The sequence below is a fragment of the Chinchilla lanigera genome, unplaced genomic scaffold (genome assembly GCF_000276665.1).
Source record: "Chinchilla lanigera isolate Chin_1 unplaced genomic scaffold, ChiLan1.0 scaffold00132, whole genome shotgun sequence".
NCBI lineage: Eukaryota > Metazoa > Chordata > Mammalia > Rodentia > Chinchillidae > Chinchilla > Chinchilla lanigera.
In genome coordinates, this window is record NW_004955533.1 from 823,844 (window position 1) to 845,879 (window position 22,036).

The 22,036-nt window shown below is 38.0% G+C and overlaps 1 protein-coding gene across 5 annotated transcripts in view; it reads left to right on the forward strand.

Annotated features, from left to right (window-relative positions):
• Positions 1 to 39: 39 nt before the first annotated feature.
• Zfand6 (zinc finger, AN1-type domain 6) overlaps positions 40 to 22,036 on the forward strand; it is a 71,831-nt gene continuing 49,834 nt past the window's right edge. For 2 of the 5 annotated variants that reach the window (XM_005410390.2, XM_005410391.2), the window contains exon 1: positions 11,873 to 11,925. The gene's annotated coding sequence lies outside the window, so the exon portion shown is untranslated. Of the gene's footprint in view, positions 99 to 11,843; positions 11,926 to 22,036 lie in introns of those variants that run through there. The other 3 variants (XM_013507692.1, XM_013507691.1, XM_005410392.2) reach the window with 3 other exon arrangements.

Sequence of the window (22,036 nt, forward strand, 5' to 3'; positions counted from 1 at the left end):
CGCGGTGGCGGCGAGGGGGCCCCGCGCGGGACCTGCGGGGAAGCGCCGCTCGGCGCTGGGACGGCCGCCGAGGTGCTTTCCGTGCTGCGGGCGCCGAGGTCAGCTTCCTCTTTCAAACCAGAGTTGTGTTTTGATTTTTTTAAATGTAAGATGCCGTCCCCTTTTAGGGGTGGTTAGGAAGTAATTCGCCGGCTTCAGTGCACTTGCTGAGCAGGGAAAATATTTTGCAAAAAGGTGAACATTTAAGTCTCCAAAACAGGTTGTCCTAAACTTTTTCTGTTACAGTTTGAAAGCGTGTGTACGAAGGTGGAAATCAGCTGTACACGGAGAGGGACGTAGGGGTTGGTAAGATTTATTGTCGTGCTAACAGTTTCCTGTATGTATGCAGATGTCCAGACTTATCACATTGTACACTTTAAATCTGTGCAGTTTGTTGTATGTCAATTATAATTTCAGAGGCCGGGCGTGGTGGCGCATGCCTGTAATCCCAGCACTCGGGAGGCTGAGGCAGGAGGATTGTTGCGAGTTCGAGACCAGCCTGGGCTATAGAGTGAGCTCAAGGCCAGCCTGAACTGCATAGCGAGACCCTGTCTCAAAAAAAAACCAAAATAATAATAATAATAATTTCAATAAAAAATATAAGAGTAACCAAGAATATTTTTAATACTACAAAAGAATACATAACACAGTGTGTAAAAAGATAAAACAGGAAGGGAGTGTAAGGGAGGACAGTGGCAGATGGAGATGATCGAGATATTTGAAAAATACTGTGGTCGTGGTTCATTTCATTGTTTTATACTTTCTCTTCCTAGGTCATGGGTATATAGTCGGTAGGTTTTAGCTGTGCTTTTCGTGGGTGTGCTGTGAACATTTCTGTGTGAGAACTTCTCTAGATACTTCATGTAGATTGCCTTAGAACATAGTGGGTCATTAGAAGTAAAATAAATTGACACACTTATAAAATGCATGAGAAACTTTGGGATTCTCTATTTTGTTTAAGTGGAGGAAATTCATTGCTATAGTGATTAGTTCCTCATTGTTGAACATTTGCATGAGAAACCAAGATTCCTGTTAATCTTTACATAATGAATCTCATCCTTGGAAATTATATTGTAAAAAGTCTGGCACAATTTGGTATCTTTTTTCAGGGCAAAAATAGTAAGTTTGTCTGGACCTGGTGGGGAGGGAGGGAAGGAGAGGAAAGAAGGGGGAAGAAGGAAGGAGGGAGGAAGAAGGGAAAAAGGCAAGAAAGGAATTAAGGAAGGCAGGAAAAGGAGCTGGGTTGTTTTAGGTACAGGAAAACACTTGAGCATATAACACATCTTTGCTTTAAGTGAGTTCTTGTGAAAGAAACCTGTCCTAAGTGTACATTGTTCTAACTTTAGTTAACAGAAGAACCTGTCAGACGGCAGATTTTAAAAGAAAGCATTAGAACTAAGGTGCTACTTTGTGCAGTTGCATCGTGTGTCTTGTGGAGAAAGACGTAGGCGTGTGATAGGTATTTTAAGATTTGTTAACATGTTTAAGGAGTTTTTTGCTTTGTTTCGTTTTTAGCTTGTGAACTGTTTCATCATGCTAATAGCATGCAATAACAAATGAGGGCACAATATTCCTTAATTTTCTGAAGATGGCGTGTGTGCGCGCGCGCATGTGTGTTTGTGTGTTCGTGAGCGAGGCAATATGCAGTATGACTGTATGTACAGCTTTGAACACGTGTTTGTGTGAAAGTATGAGAGTAGAGCACTCTTGTATATGTAGCCTGGAGACAACTACTGGGATGCTTTATTTTGGTGGGGTGTCACTAGCCTGCTTTATTTTTTGTTTGTTTGTTTGTTTTTCTTCCAGGACCAGGAATCGAACTCATGACCTTGTGCTTTCCAGGCAGGTGCTTTGTCGCTGAGCTAAATCCCCAGCCCTAAAGAATATTTGTTTCTTTCTTTTTTTTTTTTTTTAAATTTTTTTTTGGGGGGGGTGGTTTCTCTCGTACCGGGAATCGAACTCATGACCTTGTGCTTGCCAGGCAGGCGCTGTGCCACTGAGCTAAATCCCCAGCCCTCACTAGCCTGCTTTAAAGAAACTCATTCTTTGCTTGATTATGAGGGCAGTAGCAGTGTGTGTATTTTTCCCCCAGACTTTGAGAAGGAATAGAAAGATTTAAAGAAAAGCCACCTTTACTGGGTGTGGGGGAACACACCTGTATCTCCTGAGCTGTGAGAGGCTGAGCAGGAGGATCACAAGTTTGAGCCCAGCCTGGGCTACTTAACAACTTAGGGAGACCTTGTTGCAAAACAAGTAAAAAAGGTGAGGTAGCTCAGTTCTAAGGCCCTGGGTTCAAGTCTTATTACCAAAAGAAAAAAGTTAAAGACAAAAAGGCCACCCTTAACATCAACATAGTTAATCTTTGTTAACATTTTGTCAGGTATACCATTGGTCTTTGTGTGTGCATTTTTTATATCCTCTGGTTGTTATTTTTTTTTTTTTTTTCAGTCTTTTTTTGAGACAGGGTCTCACTATGCAGCTCAGGCTGACCTTAAGCTCACTTTGTATCCCAGGCTGGCCTCGAACTCACAACGATCCTCCTGTCTCAGCCTCCTGAGTGCTGGGATTACAGGTGTGCACCACCACGCCCAGCTGCCATCCTCCTGCTTTAGCCTCCTGAATAGCTGGAATTACATATGTGTGCCACCACATCTGGCTTTTCAGTAGATTTCAGTATACAAAATAAAATTCAGGTTTTTTTATTGGTTTATATACCCTCAACCAGTGATGCCAGTAAAAATATGATGCAGTCAGTTGTGGTAGCTCACACCTGTAATCCCAGCACTTAATGTGGCTGAGGCAGGAGAACTGCTGCAAGTTTGAGGCCAGCCTGAACTACATAGCTAGACCCTGTCTCAAAAAGACAAAAGGTGGAAAAATTGCAAGCCACAAATAGGAGTCACTTAGTAATTTCAAGTTTTTTGATAGTCCCATTGTGAAGAAAGAGAAACAGGTGCAATATGTTTCGTCTTACCCAAAACATGATTATTTTCAACATGTAATCAATATAAGAGATTAATAATGGGATATTTTACTTTCTTTAATCTGATGTATATCCTTCGGCACGCCTCAGTTCAGGACTAGCTGTGTTGGAAGTGCTTGGTAATCACTGTGACTAGAGGTAACTAAGTCGGGCAGAGCTGTTGCAAGACAGTTTAGACCGAGCCGCTTCACAGATACCACACCTACCGTTCTCCCTGAATCAAGTCCTTTTGAGATTTGTTTGTTTGTTTGAGACAGGGTCTTGCTGTGTAATTCAGGCTTCTTTGAGCTCACTGTAGCATACAAAGCTTATTTCCTTAAAATTGTTCCTTCTTTAGAGAGCACCGTATTTCTGCGCAGATGTCAGTCCTTCAGAGATGTCACTCATTGACCAGTTACCTTCTTTATAGAAACTGTCATCTGAAATTTTTTCTTTGTCTTTTTTTTGCCTTTTGCATTAAAAATTTTTAATGAAAAACGAGAACCACAATTGCTTTGCAGTATAATATTCATATAAAAGTAAGATATAATAAAATTCAATTTAATATGTAATAATTACCTAATTGATATGTAAGGATAAACAATTGCATGATAGCCCTCAAGTAAGTGTAATAAATTATTACAGAGATAAAGGTTAGAAATTACATAAAAGTAGAATAAGGTAAATGAAGCAAATTAAACAGTACTGGAAATTAAGAGAGACTCAGTGAGGCTAATGTAAAGTATCCAAGCAGGAGTCTGAGAAAGGCTGTATGGGTGGGGATGGTTCATAGTGCACGGGGTAAAGTGAGAAGACTTTCTGGATAAGAACAAACCTGGAAACAAATGGCTGGACTTGTCTGAAGACCTATTGATAACAGGAAAATAAAAACTCCCAACCTGAATGATATCTGGGACGAGTTCATGTCCTCTAAAATCGAAGAATGAATTTTAGGAACAACGGAGGTTAAGAGCAGGATATATTTATGGAGAGAAAGAAAGCTTCTGTCCAACAGAGGGACAGAAGGGGGGCCCGAGTGGATTACCCCAGACTCTGTCTTTTCTAGGGACTTTCATAGAGCAAAACCACGAGGTGAGGCCAGTCCAAGGTAAGGGAAAAATGGACAAAACTATGATCAGCCTGTAAGATTTGTTCAGGTAAAATTGATTAAATTGGGATCAAATGGGGAAGCAAGTCACATAGCAAGCGGGCATGAATACAGAACAGGGGCTTTTACTGTAAGAGGTTGGGTCAAGGGCTCGTCAAGGTGATCACTACCTATTTAGAATATCAATCCCTGATGTCCATCCCTAGGGAGGTATGTGGGTGTATTTGTTTAGTCTTTGGTCTTGAGATCTGGCCTGAAGCAAGTACCACGTCTCCATTTGTAAGGTATCTTGTCTTCCATATTGGCACCTTCGAGGGCCTGGCCCTGTCTGACTGCCTATAATATTTCTGTCTAACTCAGCTGCCTATAACATTGCCCCCTCTGAAGAAATAACCCCAGCTGCTGTGAGGGAGCACTGGGCGATGACCGCTCTGGCTTCTTCAGGCTTAAAGGGGTCGTAGTTGTTGACTGGCAGTCAGATACTCTTCAGGGGGTCTGTCTAAAGGCCCTCGATAAACACCAGGTGTTTTCATCTTGGGTAGGCATATAGCTTTAAATCTGGAGGAGACAAAGCCAAAGAAACAGTTAAGTATGCATGGGCCAAATAGTATCAGCAGGATTATTACGAATATAGTCAACAAAGATTTCTACCGAGAGGAGCCAGCAATGGCCTCCCATAAAGAGGATAAGTTCCGAGCTATGAGCTCTGCTAGCTGAACACTAATCCCAGGTGTAAGTGAGGAACTTTCAAGAGTCTGATGTAAAGTTACTACTGCATACCTTGCCTTGCTTGTTTTTTGCCTTTTTGAGACAGGGTCTGACTGTGCAGTTCAGGCTGGTCTCGAACTTGCAACGATTCTCCTGTCGCAGCCCCCCCAAGTTCTGAGATTACAGGCATGCGCCACCACGCTTAACCATGTTTCTTTATTTGGTTATTTTCTGTAAACCTTGTTTGTGTGTAAACTACATCAGGGCAGGGATTGCCTCATGTGTACTAGATCCAAAGGTACTAAAAAATAGGAATTTTAAAGAGTACATAACATGTCATCTTACAAAAGTACTTTTTTATTGTGTTTTTTTTTTGGGACAGGGTCTTGTTATGCAGTTCAGGCTGGGCTTGAGCTCACTTTGTAGCCCAGGCCGGTCTCGAACTCACAACGATCCTCCTGCCTCAGCCTCTCAAGTGCTGAGATTACAGGTGTGTGCCATCACACCCAGCCGTTATGAGCAGTTATAAAATCCTTTTCATAAGTATAATCAAACCCTGTCCTTAAAAATGTGACCAATGCCAGGTATCTGTAGTCTCAACTATTCAGAAGCTGAGGAGGAGGATCCCTTGAGCCCAGGAGTTTTAGACTAACCGCAGCAACATACTGGGACACCTAATCCACCTCCTCAACTACACACTCTTCCATCTCAAAAAACCTTTGGTCAGTATTATAGCATAACATTTGAGAGAAGCCAGGCATGGTAGTGTATGCTTATAATTCCACCTATTTGGAGGCTGAGAAAGGAGGATCACAAGTTTGAGGCCAGCCTGACCAAGTTAGTGAGATCCTGTTACAGGATCTCAGTTAGAGATTTACAGTTAGTGAGATCCTGTAAAATTTAAAAAGGGCTAGGGGTATAGCTCAGTGGTAGAACACTTGCCAAGCATGCATGAGGCCCTGGGTTCAGTATGGCAAAATAACAACAAATACGTGAGAGAATACATATTTCCTGTGTGTCTTGCCTTTTCATAGGATTTAATATGTTTGTTTGTTTGGTTTTTTTTTGGCAGTACCGGGGATCGAACTCATGACTTTGCGCTTGCCAGATAGGCACTTACGCCACTGCCACTGAGCTATATCTCCAGCCCTTAATCATGACAATATCTCCAGTTTCTTTAATCATGACAATAACTAGAAATAGAGGTACTGGACATACTCTAATTTGCTTTTGCCCATTTTGGGGTGGTTTATATGTGTGATATACTTTTTATTTACCCTGTATAGGGCAGGACCCTTCAGCTAAATATTGTAAGGAGTTTTCCTTACTCTTCATTTGCCCTTTATTTGATTGCATTCTTTCCTTCCTTTCCTAGCTTCTTTGAGTTTTAAGACATTTTAATTCTTTCTTTTTATGGCTTTTACTTTGATTTTGTATTTAAAAGATTCTACTCACATAACTGTCTTCTTCTAGTTCTTTTATGGTTATTTTCCACATCCATCTGTCTTTTTTCTGGGGCTGATTTTACATAATATGTGAAGTGAAAATAACTTATTATACTTTAATAATTAAGCAGTTTATGTTGCTCTTTATTTTTTTTTTTTTGGTTTTGTTTTTCTTTCAGTACCAGGAATTGAACTCACAACCTTGCACTTGTCAGGCAGGTGCTGTGCCGCTCAGCTAAATCTCCAGCCTCTCCTATTTAAAAAATAATCTTTCAGGGCTGAGGATGTGGCTCAGTGGTAGAGTTCTCTCCTTGCATGCACAAGGTCCTGGGTTCATTCCCCAGCACCACAAAAACAAACAAATAAAATGCAAGTCTAATTGGACTTGTTTGTAACCAAAGAAGCCTGATGAATAAAATTCCTTTCCAACATCACATTTAAAAAAAAACAACTTAAAAAAAATAAAAGATAAAAAATAATCTTTCTCTTGTTGCCTTGAAATAAAACTACCTTTATCCTATTCTAAACACACACACACTTGGCTCTTTTTTGTTTGTGCAGTACAGGTCTGGTACTGTTGCACCTCTCCTTACCCTCCATTTGTAGTTGCTAGAGATGGGACCCAGGCCCCATTCCTGCTAGGCGAGCTCAGTACCACAGAGCTACACCCAGTTTGTTATGAGTGTGTTTATAAAAGTCCCTGTGGTTGCAGTTTTCATTCTGTTAACAGTTTGCGCACCTGCTCCTTGCTAGACACTGCACAAAGTGCTGAGGACACAACTGTGAACAAGGTGAATCCTTTGTCTGCAAGGAGTTTACAGTTTCTACGACAAGACAGGCAGCTCACAAAGAAGAAAAATACTGCAGATTCTAACAAGTGCTAGCAAGAAACAGGCGTTGAGTGTTCTGAGAATGCTTCTGAGAATTAATGTGAAGTTGGTGGTACTAAGGTGTGTTTAGAAGCTTGTTCTGCTTTCCCAATCTGTTGGAGTGTTTTATTTATGTATTTATTTATCTTTTTGAGACAGGGTCTCGCAGTTCAGGCTGGCCTTGAGCTCACTTGTAGCCCAGGATGGTCTTGAGCTCTCAACGATCCTCCTGCTTCAGCCTCCCAAGTTCTGGGATTACAGGTGTGCGCCACCATGCCTGGCAATAGATATATTTTCCAGTCTGGTAGCTACTAGCCACTTACCTCTGTTCAATGAGTTAAAATTAAATAACATCAGAAACTCAGTTCCTCATTTTTATTGGTCACTTGCTTTTATTAGGTGCTTGTTAGCTGTGGCTACTGGCTGTTGTATTGGGCAGGAGAGATAGGAAGTCTTCTCTGATTATCAAAATTATTCCTATAATCCAAAATTATAGTCATGTGGCTAATGTCTACTGTACAGTACTTTATTAACTTAAAATAAATCTGGCTATTGAAATTGGGCAAGTCTGAATTGAGGTGTGCAATAAATATAAAATATGGACTTTAGTACAAAATAAAACAAAATCTCAATTTTAAAAATAGTGACTATATATTGCAGAAATGATATATTTTAGATATATTGAATTAAATAAAATACATACCTATTTATTTTAAGGTGACTACTAGAAAAGCAAAAAATCCATGTGGCTTCCAGTACGTTTCTGCTGTGATTATCTGATTCTAGGCCAGAAGTTTTCACAGGGGTAGAGACTGTATGCCTTTTGTTGGTATTCAATGTAGGTAGAAGTACCCAGCACAAAATGGTGAGAGAATAAAGTGACTCTGTTGACATTGAATATCATTGTTTAATTGACAAGCAACAATTACCTATCAACTTCTAATTTTTAGAATTGTTAGCTTTCTTTGCTATTATGTTGTCTAAAAATTGTCAAGAAAGAGGCTTTCAGGGCTGGGGGTTTGGCTCAGTGGCACAGCGCCTGCCTGGCAAGCGCAAGGTCGTGAGTTCAATTCCCAGTACCGGATAAAAACCAAAACAAAAAAAAAAAAAAAAAAAAAGAAAGAAGCTTTCCTTTTGATAAGCAGTGTAAAAAATTCTTAGGCAACTAAGGAGAAAGGAGGAAATAAAAATCTGCCAGTGTATTTCCTGTTCATTTTCTGTGTAGCAGTTTTACTTTAGATGTCATTGAAAGTTTATGACCATTAAATCTTTGGTTTGTTTGTTTGGTCTTTTTGAGTCAGGGTCTCACTATGCAGTTCAGGCTGGCCTCACTTTGTAGCCCAGGCTGGCCTCGAACTCATCCTCCTGCCTCAGCCTCCTAAGTGCTGGGATTACAGGCGTGCACCACCACGTCCAGCAATGACCATTAAATTTTAATACTTGAAGATTACCAATGCTTTTCCTTCATACTTTTGTCTTACTGCTGTGTTCTGTTTCTTTCTAATTTGCATTTATTGTTAACCTTGTTTGTCACTTCAGACCTAAAACAAAGCGATTTACTGTTCCTTGTTCTTTCCTATCAGTTTGGTTTATGTTTTCTTATCTCTGTGTTGCGTTTTAAAGTCTCACTGAGCTTGTGTTCAGTGTTTTGCTGAATGGACTCCTTACCTACTATCTTCCCCAACAACCCATATATACCTTGTGTTCTTTTCCTATAATGAGTTCAAAGATGTACACTAGGAGTTGCAAGCTCAAAACTCATTTTGTAGGCAATATTTGTTTACCAAGGAAAATTTTTTGAAAGTTATTTTTACCTCTTGGATTGTGGTTTTCAGACTTTATTCTTATTGATCCCAGTCACATTTAGCTGATTTCAGGGTGATCCTTTTATCAATAGTGTGTAAACCACCAATTGGATCCAAAGAGAATGCCCAGGATTTATTCTGTTATAGGAAGAACAGTCTGAGCTATTCTTAGTTCTGTAACGTTATAAGTTTTTGCCTTGCTCTATATGTATTCTACCAAAAGTTTTCCTAATAGTCTAGGCATTATTCGCAGTGACTTTTAAATCAAAAGTAAAAATGACTAGGCATGGTGGTGCACACCTTGTAATTCTATCACTTGGGAGGCTGAGACCAGCCTATCAAGTTCGAGGCCAGCCTGGGTTACATAGTGAGTTCAAGACTAGCTTTGAACTACATAGTGAGACCCTGTCTTAAAAAAAAAAATGGGAACAAGTTGTTTAGAGACTTTTTCTCTTCTAAATTGTTTTTTCCTTATGTGTTTGGGGAAATACCTGGGCTCCCATAAAGAATATACAGTACATCTTTTGCTTTATGTTCCAAAAGTGGTATTGTCATCCGCCATCAGGGAGTCCTGGGGTCTTGTGCGAGTTCCTTGTCCCTGTGAAGCAATATTGTCTTCCTATAATGTGTTATATGGTTCATGATTTCATATGCTTATTTTTATTTATTTTTGCTGTTTTCTTCTATGGTTGCTTTAGAAATAGGATAAAATACCCTTGATTTTAACTGTGTGCTACCTAAAATGATAATTATCATAACCTTGGAGATCTTTGAATAATCTGGAATTGCTAAGTCTGTATCTCACTTTTCTCTTATAGCTTGAGAGAGTGGTCTTGGTGTTATATTAATGTAGGTTAGTGTGTTTCATGCAAGTAATTAAATTTTAAGTGAAAAATTGGCATCATACCAAGGTGTATTTGGTTCCCATAATTAATCTTATGCCCCTCAAAGTTTAAGATTAAAATATTTGCCATCTCTTTCTATAATCTTTAAAAAGCTTTGGCCTTCTGCAGTGTTAACTTCGAGTCTTACTGAAAATTAACTGAAAATTTAAATTCTTTCTTCTGATTGCTCTTGTACCTCTTTTGCTTCTTGTACCGCTCTTTGCAAGAGGAGTATTCCACACAGTGGGAGGAAAACCTGAACTTGACTCATGAAGTGCTAGACATTCAAAGCAGTGAATCCTTGCAAAGGATCTTGGGACTAGACCTCCTTGAATTGGCTCTTTCAATTTGCCCACTTAAGGGCATAATAGATTATGCAGCTGTTTGGGCTTCAGCATGGTTTTGTCTCATATTCATGTCTAGTTGCAATTATGTGAATTTTCAATTTGATACAAAGACTTCTTTTTGTGTTTGAAACAATTTTGTTGGCTTTGTGTTCTAATAGGAGTTTTCTCTGAGAAAAACAATGGTCACAAGGTTTTGAATTTTGAAAGTGTTAAATTTTCTTTAATACATAAATTTATTGAAAGCATATTTTAAGAAGAAATCACTTCCTTTAATTTTATATTTTAATTTTATATTTATTTTATGAATTATAGCAGAAAGGTTAAATTATACACCTTAAATCAGTTGAATCAGTCAGATAATGATTAATGTCAAGAGTTTGGTGGGCCAAGCTGTGAAATGGAAGCAGTTTGCGGGCTGGGGTTGGAGCGTAGTAGTGGAGTACTTCCCTAGTTTGTACAAGGCCTGGGTTCAATCCCTAGCACAACAAAAAGTAAAAAGAAATAAAATGTTTTCTAAAAATTAAGAAAAGTAAAAATCATGTAGTTCTAATAAAAATATAAACATAACGTAAAATGTAGCAAACTTAGTTATGTATAATGTAAAGAGGATCTTTTTTGTTTAAAAAAATCAAAGCACCTGTCTAATATCACTTTAGAATTTCCATAGTAAAAATATTACTTAAGTAGCTTATGGAGTGTTTTAGAGGAATATACCTTTTGACTGCACCTTAGGGTGCCCTTTCCACCTTGAATGGGGTACACAGTAGTTTTCCCATACTTTTAAAAACAATTTTAAAAATTAACCTTCCTGAACTTTATACCTGGGACTTGAAATATAACTAAATGGCATGCTTGCCTTGTATGTATGAGGCTCTGAGTTGATCCCCAGCCCAGCAAAAAACAAAGTAAATAAATAAAAACAAACTTTATACCTGAATAAGTTGTTCTTCCCTTTTAGAGCCCCGTTTGCAATGCCAAAAGAGTAACGTTGGCAAAACATACAATGTCAGGCTGTTAAATGTGCTAAATATAGAAGTAATATTTCTGCTCATTATTCCCCTCAGCTTTAAGTAGAAATATCAATCTTTGATGTCACTGAAAATGTACTGTGTTGTGATACTGAGAATGTGTCAGTGAATTGAAAAGCTTAAAAGTGAATCTTTCACATTCAGTACTTTAACGCTGTATATTTTCACTTGTGGTTCTCTCTTTAAGTCTTAGAGAAAATCTAATACTGTACCTCCTAACAAAATTTTGTGATGGATTTTTTTGTAGCTGTGTCAACATTTTCAAAGGGTAAATGCTGTTAAAATGATTCTTTCTTTTGTGGTTCTTTAAAAGTATCAGATGATTTAGGTTAAAAGAATGCATTTTAAAGTTTTTCACTAAACTTCAAATTAAAGGTCCTGTGCTATTTTCATCTATGTTACTTAATTTTTCAACTAGACAAAAGAGAAAGCAAAGAGTATAAATGGGAAAACTGAAATGTTAGCTACTGTTTCTTTAAGAAACCAGCTTATCCAGGGGGTTTTAGAGTGTTTAACCTAACCTGCTAGCAAGGAAAAGTTCTTTAAATAATGGATATTAGCCTTATCCAATCACAATTATCAGTTTCACTAACAGGGAGGAGATTTTACTCTTCGGCCACTAGAATTAGAGAAGGTGGAGCTTGGTATTCAGGTTTGGTTGCTTTGGAGTACAGCTTCAAGTGAAGTTAATCTGAGGTGAAGCAAACAGAAAATTGTGGAGGTTTTGTTGGTAGGATTTTTGTTCTAACCCTTTAATGATCCTCTATTTCATACTTTTGCTCCTTTATGCTTCTGTGTATATTAGGTTTTGTCATTGTTTCTGTTTTCTGCTGCAAACTGAACATTAAAATTAAACAGGGAAGCAGAACAAAAGGACTGTTTGGACAGGAAATAGGTGTTCAGAGAATCAAACTTGACTTTCTCTTAATCATTATTTTTAGTTAAGAATTTGAGTGTCATTACCAACCTTTGACTCTGTATCATATGCCTAACAGGCCATTCTCTTGGATTGGCTGTTGGAGCAGTCATTTGTCAGTTTTTATAAATGACATCTTGAGGAGGTCTGTTTCCTTAAACCTAGGATGTTAAGTTGCTAAAAGGCAGATAAATGTGGCAGGTTTAACTAATCGTTCTTTTATAAGAATTGAAATGCCAAGTGTTTAATTTCCTTTCATGCCCCTATTATTATCCCACTCCTTTAACTCTTGTATATTTAAAATTTAGTAATATTTTTCATATGGTCATAATTCTAGCTTTGTTTTTTAAAGAGAATGCTTTATATTATGTAGAGCGAAGGAAAACTGCTTTCCTCAAACTGTTTCAAAGGTGAAGATAAGTAATAGCCTTTTGAAACAGGAAATGGAAGGATTTACATTTTTAAAAGCTGGAGGTAGGCTTCCAAAACTTGTAAAAAAAGTATCTAATACTCCATTAACATTTTTTACTTATGAAATAGTTGTAGTGTGTGTCAGTATCATAATTTTTCTTTGTACAAACTCTTTTCTATGTGTTGTTGCCCTTTGCTCCCATAGAAATTAAGGTATAAAAGTTCATTTCCATACTCAGTCCAAATACCAGCTGAGCATTTTCTTCAGTATGCCTGTATTTCCTGTGTGGCTTCTTCCAAATCTTGCAAAGGTTCTTAATGTTTTTCAGCTATATCTATTGCTTAAGCTACACTATAATAAAATCAGTAAGTTACCGATACACTCACTATATCATTGTATGGTAGTCTAAATTTTTTCTATCTTCTATATCTTATGTTCTTGTATAATACTTTTGAATTAGTGCAGATATGTTTTGTTTTCATTAAACAGTATCCTCTCATTAAAATTGATTTAATTCTGGTAGCCGTATACTTTCCTTAGGTTGATTTGACCTTAATTAACCTAGTCTTTTGTTTGTTCTACTTTTAGACTGTTCCTGATTTTTTATCATTTTAGATGGCATTGCATTGAACATATTTCTGTGTGTATCTTTACAGTATTTCCATTTTAAAAAAAGACTCCTTTTGGAAAAAATCCCTGGAGTAGGCTTACCTAGATCAAAGGATATGAATACTCACTGGCCCAATTGCTTTTCCAAAACGTTAAACAAATTTTTATGTCACCAGCAGGATGTGCTTCAGAATTTCTCCAGTGGGTAGGCCCTTAAATTTTGTGCTACATTGTGCCTCAAGAGCTCTCTGAGTTGTTGACTAGTGTTAGCCTAAACAGCCTATTTTAAACTTCACTTTTCAAGTTACAAATGAATCTAAATCCATTTTTTGGATATTAAAATTTGCTGAAGGAAATTAAGAAAAATTTTATCCACTTAAGTGAACTATTATGTATATTTATTGGGTATTTAATTCATTATGTATTGGAACCAGCAAGTACAGGTCTTAATATATTATAGTGGCTTTGTTGTTCATGTTAGCTCTCCTTAGTACTATATGTGCTTTCTTCTGGTAAGCACATACCAGAAGAAAGGTTTTCTTCTAAAAACTATATCAGAAACATTTTTAGAGAGGGCAAGAGTAGAACTTTCACCTACCTAATATGAACATATATGAATTGCCTTTGTCACTACATTTCTGTTTTTGTTTTTCTTCTGGTACCAGGAATCGAACTCACAACCTTGTGCTTGCCAGGCAGGCGCTGTGCTGCTGAACCAAATCCCCAGCCCCTGTCACTACATTTCTGAATTTGGGGGTTTTTAAAAATACATTTTAGAAACAGAATTTGTGTGTATACTTCTAGGTTTTAAAATGGCATGTCATACTTTTATAATATGTTACAAGTTTTTATTCAGAGGTAAAAACTACAAACACAAAGTGGTGCAGGACATGTTCTGTTTGTCTTTAAAAACATTCTTTGTTTGGCAGTGACTGCTAGTTAAGTACACCCTTACTGACTAGTCTGCTAAATGAAACAGGCTGCAACTGTTCTGGTATGAACTGGCTTACTAATGTTGCAGAATAAACTTGTTTTGAAGCACAATTGAAGACAAAAATGCCAGTTTAATTAATACATGGTAATATAACTCACTGATGCAGACAGTAGTTGAGTATGTGTAGTCTTGAATTCAATAGTCTGCCTTATTTTACACTTTAAATATGTTAACTTATTTTCTTTTTCTTTTTCTTTTCTTTTTTTTTAATCTTTTTGAGACAGGGTCTCTCTATGCAGTTCAGGCTGACCTTGAGCTCACTTTGTAGCCCAGGCTGGCCTCAAACTTGCAGTGATCTTCCTGCCTCAGCCTGCCAAGTGCTGGGGTTACAGGAGTGCACCACCACGCCCGGCAGTTAACTTATTTTCTATAACTTTCATTTAAATTTATGGATAACAGTATCTTTGCTTTCAGAGGTAATATTTGTCTTTGATTTGTGGGGAAAGTTTTTTTAAATGCATATTTTGGGGTTTTTTTGTTTGTTTATTTTGTTTTGTTTTCCGGTACTGGGAATCGAACTCATGACCTTGCACTGTGCTGCTGAGCTAAACCTCTAGCCCCACATATTTTGTTTTTATGGTTGGAAAATATTTTTCCACACTTTACATTTCATTAACATTTAGAACAGTAGAGAAAAACTTTAAAATTTTAAATAATTATGTCATAAATATTTTCTTTTTGAATTTAAGAAAAGTATTTGATTTTCATAACAAAAGTAATTTTTACTGCTACCAGGTAGAGAAGATAATTGGATGTATAATTTATAAAAGTCATTTCAAGTTTGGCTGTTGATTATATTTTAATGGGTATCTGAGGTGAAGATTTTTTGTTTGTACTCAGGACCACTGAATCTTTGAGAAATGATGATCTTTAATGGTTTCTGTGTTGTATCTACTGTGTTGGTCTCTGATCGACAGAACTAGGGAGAATCGTTTTAGCTCTTTGGTTGCAGAGGGAGAGTGAAAATCAATTTTCTACAAGGAGAAGATAACTCTTAAATTGACCTAGATGTTGGAGAAAGATAGAAATAGTGATAGCAGTGTTTTATTCTTTTGGAATGGAAAAAAAAACGATGGAGGGGATGTGGAATGTTGCATACAAAGTCTTTACTGTTGGGCAGTTCAGGGGACGGTTGTGATGTTTTTACTTTTAATAATGTAAGGAAAAAATGTAATGGCAATAAGTTGATAAAACTTGAAAGAACATAGGACCAGAGGCTTAGTGTTCAAAAGGTCTTTTTGTTCTCTGTAGTAGGAGAATTTTAGCTGTTTGGAAGTGTTGTTCCTCGTATGGCTTCTTACATGCAAGAAGGTAAATGTTTTAGGAGGTAGCTTATTTGTTTGGGACTTAGGAAGTGCTTATTTGTGAACTCATGTCTGTGAACCAGCCGATTTGAATGAGTTTGGCCTTCTGTGTTTGGATGCCAGTGGAAACAGTGAGCTTGGAGCAGTTCTGTGGTTAGCAGTGTTTTGGTAGGAAAGCAGCTCCATCTACTCCCCTTTGTACATATTTCCCACTCCCAGGTACAGCCGCCTACATCCCTTCCCCCTTGTGGATGAAGTCCTGTACTTGATTCCTCAGTAACACTTAGTACTCTTGACAGTTTTTCCTTTTGGAAATTCTTTCCATGAATTTCATGACACTGCCTGTGCTTCCTCCTTTTTGTGGTCTTTGTGTCCTATGCAAATGTTTCCTCTCTACAGCTATTCAGTACTGGAGTTTCATAGGATTATTAACTGTTCTTGCTCTGTAGTTGCCTTGTTAATCTCCAGTCCCATAGCTGTAATTAATATCCTGTGTATGTTAATGTTTCTGAGTGCTCACTTTCTTTTTTCTTCAGTACTTGAGACCAGTATTCATCCAGCTCACAAACTTGGGCATCATTCTGATTTTTTTCCTTCACCCCCAGTTAGCCACAGAATCTTAACATTTTAAAATCTATACTATTTCAAGAATCTGTCCATTCTTTTCTTATCTCTTTAGTGTAGGCCACACTAGGATTTTTCTCTTAGATTGCTGAAACAGCCCCTAACTGATCTTCGAGTTTGATTCGGTATAATACTTTATTTACAGGACAGTCATGTCTGTTTTTCTCTGTTCAGAATTCCTTAGTGATCCCTTGCTGTCCTTTGAACTTTAACTTAACTGCCTAGGCTGAAAAATAATACCAGTGAATTCTGGGCTAAACATTCTCTCAGGGAGTCCCGAAACAACCCGAAGAGCTAAGTATTGCTCTTACTTAACAATGATTTAGAAAAAGCTAACTCATGTTCAGAGTTTCCTTAGGTGGTGAGAGGCCAGCATACTTTGAACTGAGGTCAAAGTACTTCTTTCCCTTAAGCACGGAGCTGTCTTTCTAAACTGATCCTTGCTTACTTCTCCAACTTTTCTTCTCGTATCATTCCACTGCATCCCTTAACTGGTTATTTACAGTTCTTTCTAGGGCATGCTCAAAACTTGCTGCCCAAGTGTAAAAATACCTTAAGGAAAACAAACTTTTTTAAAAAAACAAATATTTTCAGAAAAGCATTTATGACAATTTTTTGGCACACTCTGAAAAAGATATGACACTTTAGCATCCCCAGAGTATAAGAAGATAAAAGAATGAGACATAGAAAAAGTAAAGGTTGTTTTCCCTCTGTGGTTAATTTGGAATTTCAAAACTGCTCAATTCCTCACTTTTAAAGCTTGGCACCAGGCTTTATAAAGGGAAAGATTAGGGAAAGTGCGAAAGTACTTTATGTGAGCTATTTGAAATGCTAATGACCTCCTTAAGTAGCTATTAGCCTGGACCTTGTGTAAAGAACCATTTTGCTTCCAGATGTATAAAGATCTACCTGTGAACACTAGTTGCATAGCCTGCCCACTTAGAGGTAGGATAGAGAGGTTACATATATTCTTTTGTATCAAATATTATATCATCAAGAAGATTGAATACTGCAGCCAATATCCCATACAAAAAAATTGAAGGAAACTAAGAAACAATTGTTTTGAAATAATTTTCATTTAAAATATTTCATTTATTTTTATCTTCCTCTGCTATATACCTCCAAAATATTTAAAGCAGAAGGACCTCTGTTGAATCAAACAATGAAAATAAGAAAAAAACAGCTTTTTTTTTTTTTTTGTCTTTTTGAGACAGGGTCTTGCTATGTTGCTCAGGCTGGCCTTCTGGTCTCGAACCCATGACAGTCCTCCTGCCTCAGTCTCCCGAGTGCTGGGATTACAGGCATGCACCACCATGCCCGGCAAAAAAATAGCTTTTCATGTATAGCTTCAAAAGCAACTTGGCATTTAAAGGAAAAGATTATATGGAAGGTAAATATTACTAATATGTATTTTTTTGAAGGGGTTGAGTTTTTAACTTACAGTTGGAGGTAAAAATAACTGTAGATTTAAAAATATCCCATGGATTTCCCATTGTAAAAACAGGAATGTTTTTGTTTTTACCATTTAAAGTTTTATAGAGATAAGAAGTATAATACTATTATCAAAAGTTTCCAGATAGTCTGTTATTCTTCAGAATAATGTTTTATTTTTTAAATTTTAAAAGTGCAATACAACGGTTCATTTAATAGATTTTTGAGTGATGTATAATATTATAGTACATAATTTTAAAAGAATGTTTTATTTACCTTCGGTAAGTAGCATACAGACTTATTTCCCTTTAATTTTTGTAGATAATTGCTTAAAATATAGACCATATCTGTTCTGTCAATGAATAATAAATACCAGTTTATAAAATACATTTGTAGTAGGAAAAATTATTCTGATTGCTCCAGTAGCAAATTCTTAGAGTTGTAACCATAGGGCCTAGTCAGACTAGCTCTCTAAATGGGTGAGTTTGCAAAATGCTGTTAAGACGCACCTCAACAAGAAGCTCAATTCTGTTTGGTGAAATTTGAGAGTGTGAGTATCTCTTCTTAGGTAAATCAGTGTTATATATTATGAAGTACCATATTATGATATGTCATAAATTATTGCAGTAGAAACTCAACAGGAAGAAAGATGACTATAAGCTAAGATAATCAGGAAATTAGAAAAAGTAAAATCAGAGACATGCCCTGATTTTTTTTTTTTTTCCCTTGTCTTTTTTTGAGACATTGTCTTGCTGTGCAGTTCAGGCTGGCCTTGAGCTTATTTTGTAGTCTAGGCTGGTCTCCAACTTGCAGTGATCTTCCTGCCTCAGCCTCCCAACTGCTGGGATTACAGGCATGTACCACCACACCCAGCTCACCTTGATTATTTATTTGTATTAGATATGTTTGAGGCTACCCAGTGACAGTGATCTTCCTTTTTTTTTTCTTTTTTTTTTTCCCCTAAGTTTTGGATGTAGAGCATAAGGAGAATGGTAAAATGGGAGAATAATACAGAGCCATTCTAAATACTGCAACCACAGCTGGGTCAGTAGGTGCCATCTTATTTCCCACTTACCCGGTAAGCCCTTACTCCTAGGATTCTTGAGATAGAGAGGAGGTGTGGAGGATACTCGACATGGGAATGGGGTGACAGGGAGCAGAAGTGAATGATGAAGGGTTTTTTGCAAATAGTGTCAGGGTACTGATTGAACAATTGCAGTTATTGTATTAAACGCTAATAGAAGTGCTAACTTGTGTTTATTTATATTTTGTGGTGGGTGGGGCCTTGAGCATGCTACACAAGCCCTCAACACCCCTACCCCTAAACTAGTTTAAGTGGACAGTTAAGTGGTCTTAGTATACTCATTGTTGTGTAACCATCACTACTATCTATCTCCAGAACTTTTTTTTTTTAAACAGGCAAGATGGGCCGGGTGTGGTGACATATGCCTGTAATCCCAGCACTTAGAGGCTGAGGCAGGAGGATTGGTGCGAGTACAAGATCAGCCTGGGCTATAAAGTGAGCTCAAGGCCAGCCTGAACTGCATAGTGAGACCCTGTCTCAAAAAGACAATAAATGAATGAATGAATGAATGAGGCAAGATAGGAGCCTTGCATGGTGGCACATAACAGTAATCCCAGAACTCTGGGTGACTGAGGCAGAAAGATCTTAAATTTCAAGCTCAGCCTGGGCATTTAGTTGTTTAGCTGGGGATGTGGCTCAGTGTGAAGACTGGGTTCAGTCCCCAGTACAGAGAGAAGAAAAGAGAGAGGGAGAAAGGGAGGTAGAGAGAGAGGGAGAAAAAGAAAAGAAAAGAAGAAAGAAAAGAAAGGAAGAGAAAACAAGGTCTTAGGTAGCCTCAAGGAATCCTAGTGCCTCTGCCTCCTGAGTAGTTTAGACTGCAGGAGCAGCACACCCCTTCCTGCTTCTGGGACCTTTAGAATCACCCCTAACTGAAACTTTGTGCCTGCTAGGCAGTAGTCACCTGTGCCCTGAAGCAATAATTTCCATGCTAGTGCCTCTCCTGGGCCAGGTAACCAACAAACTGTGAATTTAGCTATTCTTGGGTACTTCCAGTAAGTGGAGTCATACAATATTTGTCCTTTTCTGTCTGGCTTTTTTCACTTAACAGGTGATTTCAGCTGGGCATGGTGGCGCACGCCTGTAATCCCAGCACTCGGGAGGCTGAGGCAGGAGGATTGTTGCAAGTTTGAGACCAGCCTGGGCTACAAAGTGAGCTCAAAGGCAGCCTGAACTGCATAGCAAGACCCTGTCTCAAAAACACAAGCAAAACAAAACACTTGATTTCAAGATTAATTCATCTTCACAATTTCATCCCTTTTTTAAAAGGCTGCATACTTTTCTCTTGCATATATACAATACCACATCTGTTAATCCATTCATACTTCCGTGGACTGTTGGTTTGCTTCTATCTTTTGATTGTGAATAATATGTGAATATTTATATATAAGTCTTTATGGCTTGTCTTTTTTTTGGCAGTACTGGTGATTAAACCCAGGCCCTCAAGCATGCTAGGCTAGCACTCTTATCACTGAACTCTATTTCCAGCCCTCAAAATAGTCTTTTTTTTGTGGGGAGGTAGTACTGGGAATTGAACCCATAACCTTGATGTGCAAGGTAGGCACTGTAACACTGAGCTACATCTCCAGCCTTTGGAATATGTTTTTGTTTTTTTCTATTGTAGAGACCTAGGAGTAGAATTGCTAGGTCATATGACAATTTCATGTTTAACTTAATAAGAAATGTCTAAACTGTTCCCTAAAATCTTACTGCCTTTTACATTCCTACCAGGGGTACATAAAAATTCTGTTTCCTTTTTACGCTCGCCAATATCAGTATGATCAGGGTTTAAATTTTTAACCGTTCCTGTGGAGATAAGAGTGATATCATATTATGGAGTTAATTTGCATTTCCCAAATGCCTAGTGACAGCTGACCTAAGGAACCCTAAGTTATCAAAAATCAAGGAATTTAACATTTATACAATGGTATTATTTTATTTATTTATTTATTTATTTATTTATTTGGTGCTGGGAATTGAACTCAGGACCTTACACTTGCCAGGCAGGTGTTGTGCCGCTGAGCTATATCCCCGACCCCTACAATAGTATTATTTAATCTACTGTCCATACTCAGTTTTGTCAGTTGCCTCAGCAATATCCTCTGCAGCTTTTTAAAAACACTTTACTGCAAACTTTATAATTAATAACTAGACCGTGGCTTTGGTCATAGCTCTTTCCCATTCCTCTCTGTGGCTGTTTTAAGCCTCTTCTGTTCTCTAAGAGTTTGACCTCAGTCTTGCCTCCTGCTTCATAGTTGTCCCTGAGATTATCATGTGAATTATCTCAGCTTCCATCTTCTATAATTTACAAAAATGCCTATATCTTCTATTCGTTCTAGGTGAGAAAATTCTCTTTACATGTGCTGTAGGTCAGTGCTGTGCATTTAATATGGTAGGTAGTGAAAGTGGCTCTTTAAATTCAAATCAATTTAAAGCTAGGTAAAATTTGAAGTGGACCTAGTGGCACTGGCTCCGTTGCACGTGCTCAGAAGCTGCTGTGGCTCGTGACGGCCCTGCTGGGCAGCACATCAGATCTGTCTCTCATACCGTTTGAGGTGTTTTCCCCTGTTGCTCCCTCATGTGCAGCAGGCCCGCCCGACCTTGCCCTTTCTCATCTGTGTCTCTCTTACACTTCTGTGACAGCAAAGGACACATATTTTCTCCAAGTATCCTGATTTATGGCCTTTTTCACCTTCGCATGCTTCTGCCTGGCATACTTTTCTCATCTCCCTGAGAGGCATACTCAACATGGACAACTTCTGTTCTTTCTTTATTAATTATACCATATTATACTAATTTAACATATTTGCCTTTAGTACTAAAGCTGTGACATCCCTGACATGTAGGGAGCACACATGATTTATCTTTGACTCCTCTTGACCTAGTATTTAAATACATGTTGAATTGGAACGCTGAGGTAGCTTTTCCCTCCAGCTGCATATTGTGGGCTGATGATCTTTTCTGTAGACCCCATGTCTTTGAAAATGGGGTACCTTTCTCTTAATACTTCCTGAGCTCTGCTTTTTAGATCTGGTCTCTTTTTTGCCTAATTTGAGCCCTAGAACTGACATCTACATGGAAGCTTGAACTATATTTTGGGTTTTTTTAAACAAAGTCTTCCTTTGTAACTCAGGCTGGCCCTGAACTCTAGATTTTCCTGCCTCAACCTCCCAAGTACTGGGATTACTCGATGTGCCACCATGATCAGCTGTTCTTCTAATCATCTAGACTCTAGCTTCCTACTCTAGCCTCTAAATGTTTGTACTTCAGGAGTGTCAGTGTGCAGATCTGTGAGCACACGCTGTGGAATCATGGTATGCGTCATGCTTTATTTAGCCTGGAATGTTCTTCGTCCTCACGCAACGTCCATTCTTAACAAAGTAATCCTTCCCATATGAGAAAGCAGGGTCACCCTGAAGCTTCACTTTCCTTGTTAGTATTAGTCTTGTTTTGTATTGCTTTGTAGGTTG